General features: G+C 35.5%; 1 protein-coding gene across 2 annotated transcripts in view; it reads left to right on the top strand.

Annotated features, from left to right (window-relative positions):
• Positions 1 to 395: 395 nt before the first annotated feature.
• Positions 396 to 4,122, top strand: part of CNTN1 (contactin 1) — a 311,761-nt gene continuing 308,034 nt past the window's right edge. For both annotated transcript variants that reach the window (XM_012638402.1, XM_012638404.1), the window contains exon 1: positions 396 to 906. The gene's annotated coding sequence lies outside the window, so the exon portion shown is untranslated. The remainder of the gene's footprint in view (positions 907 to 4,122) is intronic.

Raw genomic sequence — 4,122 nt, 5'->3', positions numbered from 1 at the left:
TTAAAGTCTAAGAAAGATTATTCAAATGAGCCCAGGTAAAAACTCCTATATTTTATAGCCATATATGACTCTCTTTTATTTATTTTCTTAATTTTCATTTAGCCTTATTGATGTTCCAGAAATGATAGGAAAAAAACAACTCTGTATATCTCACTTATAATGTAAGATATTCAGCCTAAAGATGCAGGAATTATTTCTTTTGACTAAAAGAAAACAGATGCTGTAGCATTTCTGCCAAAGAGAGAGTCCAGTTTAAATATTCTGCAGTATGCAAATGTCATCTCCTCTGTGTGAATGTTTTACCCGAGTGGATGCTGCAGGGTTGGAGGCTTCTGCCTGTGATTTAGGTTGTAATTTTATTTGTGGAAATAAACCAATCGCAGAGCTCCAATTGTCTTAGCGGTGAGGTGATCAATAGCCCATTACTGGATAGAACAGCGACTACAGGAAGTGCATTGAAGATTTTAATGCATGAATTATGCATGCGGTGCCCATTCTTTAGTCTCCGAACAGAATGACAGGGTTTGTGAAGTCGCCTCAGATAGTTTCTTGCATTAAGAGACTGCAGTGAAATGCTTAATATTTTCAGGCATAGAAGCAGCATTGACTGGGGCCAGCCGAATTTGGAAGATGTAAATCTCCCAGCTCACAGCACAGAATGCTTTATTTGAAAGTATTGCTATGTAGAGAGCCAGCTTTGCTGTCATCTAACCTGCTCTACCCAGAAGGTTGGCTGAAGGATGGGAGCGGCTGTGCCTGCCTCTGAGGTCACAGCATGAAGTCCTTTTAACTTGCTTTCTGCTGCAGGAGAGAGGCGTATTGTGGTATAACTGTCAGTACATTGAATCAAATGGACAATTTGCAATAGGTATTATATCCAGAACGACAGATAACTCAACATATAAGGTAAGTCCAAGTCCAAGATTTTTTTTTCTAGGTTGAGTAACTGTAAACTAGAATGTGCTGAGTTAGGATGATGATGCCATATTAGTAAGGTTGACTCAGACCTCAGTATTGCAATGCCATAGTCAGGGCTCTCAATTGTTATGTTAATGGAGAGGTGACTTTATTTTATATGTTTGACAGTATTGGACCATAGTAAGGTATTTTATTTTTCGTGCAAGAGCTTTTCAAGAATGTACCAGAGCTCAGATGTGTGAAAGACTGTACATTGAGGAGGGGCAGCCCAAGAGTGAGCTGAATCGATAAGTGAAAATTACGTCCTTGTGGGGAAGTTTTATCAGGGCTGTGGCATCATGTTGGCTCAGATTATTTCCTTAATAGCAGCATTTTCAAATTCTAGTAAAACATGCTGGTAGCCACCAAAAATGTTCACTCCTCCCAGAAGTAGAGGAGGGGACTGAGATACCCAAATTCAAATATTGTGTTGCATACAAATTGAAAGATGGAATTAAAACAATTTGGACTAGCATGTCCTTGAGGGAAGACCTTGCTGTCAGAAACATGACAGTTTGACTTCTACCGGTAGTGGTTTTGTTTTGTTTTTCCTCCTATCAAAAATGCCTTACTCCAAAATGTACAGATAGATGGCATATTGTGGAATTTACTCAAAAATGAGTTTTCTTTCTTTCTTGGTGTTTTAAAAATTAAACTAGGACAATTATAGAACCCACTATATAAAGAGCCAAATAAAATTCACAAAAACTGCAAAACTGAAAAACATAGTATTATATTACTATATTTGTCAGAAATCTTTATGAATGAAAGCTGCTTGCTTAACTAGTATGGCAAATAACTAACAAGTATACAAATAATGTTCAGTATGATATGAATTCCTGGACATCTCTTTAGGGTGAGAAAATAGCATTAACAAATAAATACTCAGTAAGAGACTCTAGATACAGTAAATTTCTTTGAGGATACTTTTCAATAGTAAATTTACATTATTAGTGGATATATACATACAAACATACACATACATACATATATACTATAATAGAACTTTATAAAACATAATATGCACAATATACTATGTATATATATATCTACTTCCTCAAGTATGTTTATTGATACTGTTTTTAAAAATATATTTGCTAAATCATCTATCAAGAACCAATAATAGGTAAGGACAAGAATACGTTGAAAAATAGGCATCATTTGTTTTTTAAAGAAAGAAATATAGAGCAATGATGATAGCAAGAGCACAGGAAAACTACTTTTTTAGCATTTCAATTCTGCTACAGTGTTACTACATTACTTGGGTTTCCTGTCAACTGCATGGTGGTGCTGTACACAGAAGGCATTATAGGACATAGAATGTCGTTTAAATCTTGAAAGCTGATCTAGTTTAGGAATAAGAGGAAACTCACACATGGACTTTTTCCTTAGGGAGGGGAAGAAAGGAAGGAGAAGGAACTACCTATATATCTTAGAGGTCTCCTGATGCTGAGTCATGGTGTACAGTTCTGTTCAAATGCCTCCTGGCTGAGCTGCCCCACGACCAGCGAGTAAAATAGACTCTAGCGGAAAATGAGGAAGAATGGAGGGGAGCTGAAACGTAAAGATCTTTATTGCTTAATGCCACTTAGTGAATTCTGAGTAATGAGCAGAATGGCAGTGCTACTTGTTGGATCTGGCTGAGGTGACAGTAGAATAAAAGCCTCTGTGCAGGATGACAAGACCAGAGTGGTAGAATTAATGGACTAACATGGGGAGATTGTATAAACAAGGGATCCAAAAAGCACTGCCTTTGTACTTATCTAAACCTCTCTGCCTCCCTTCTCGTCTCAACCCAAACCAGTAATCAATCTTATTTAAAGTCCTTGGTGGTCAAATAAGGAACAGTTCCCAGATCAAGTGAGGGAAATCTGGGATGAGATGTGCTCGGTTCCCAATTCCTGCAGCAGTTATAATTAATTTTTACAGGCTATCAATTGGGAAAAACTAACAAGAAATGAATGAGAGTTTTTGAATATAAATCTCAATATGTATGAGGTGAAGCACCAAAACGAGTTTAGATAGTGATTGTTATGGCAAGGTTTAATCGCATAAGATATAATTGGAAAAGGAGTCTGATGATATTATAAAAAGATGTAATAAAAAGGAATGAGGGGAAATAGAATGAGAGAGTAGTGAAATATAAAATATGGGATTTTTGAAAGAAAAATGTACTTAATTCATAGTTGCTATGTATTATTAATGCCTCTTAAAAATCAATATATAAAATTCTGAAATAACATGTTCACTAATGTATGATTTTCTAATTTACTTTAAAAATGAATTTTAAAGATGATTTAGTAGAGTGAGAAATAACTTGACAAAAATATTTTAAAATGGTAAGCTGTAAATTTCTTATAAGGAATAAATACTGATATAAAGGATATTTGTACTTATAATAAATCTAAGCTGGGCACAGTGGCTCACATCTACAATCCTAGCAACTCAGGAGGCTAAGGTAGGAGGATTGCTTGAACCCAGGAGCTTGAGACCAAGCAGGGCAACACAGTCATAACCTGTCTCTACAAAAAGTAAAAAACTTAGCCAGACATGGTTGCCTACTCCTGTAGTCCTAGCTATCTGGGATGCTGAGGCTGGAGAATTGCTTGAGCCCACAAATTCGAGACTGCAGTGAGCTCTGATTGTGCCATAGCACTCCAGCCTGAGTGAAATAGTGAGTCCTCATCTTAAAAAAAAAAAAAAAAAAATAAAAAAAATAGATAATTACTGCTATGTAAGTAGAAAACTGTGTATGTGTGTATGTGTATATATATATATGCACACACACACCATATTTAACTAGGATTATGGGAAAGGTATAGATCACTTACGGAAGATGGAGAGAAGACTTAAAAGTATTTGAAGAATGATAATATACCTATTTTTCAAAGCTTTAACACATATACAAATTGATTATATCAGAGTTTATGTTTGCATGGTAAGGATATTTCCCATGGGGTTCTTCAGTAAACAGTCATGATGAGTTGCAAGCTTTGTAAAATTCACAGAAAACTTTTTTGTATGAATCTATAACAAAGAATGATGACAAGACATTCCATCTTCTTTTCTTTCCCACTGGAGAAAATGATAAAATTAGTTTCTCCTCAAAATATTTTCCCTGAGTAATGAGCTTATGAAACATCTCTTTTTCATATATACTCTTAG

This window comes from Propithecus coquereli, unplaced genomic scaffold, assembly GCF_000956105.1.
Source record: "Propithecus coquereli isolate 6110/MARCELLA unplaced genomic scaffold, Pcoq_1.0 Scaffold13, whole genome shotgun sequence".
Lineage (NCBI taxonomy): Eukaryota > Metazoa > Chordata > Mammalia > Primates > Indriidae > Propithecus > Propithecus coquereli.
This window is presented reverse-complemented; position numbering and strand designations above follow the sequence as displayed.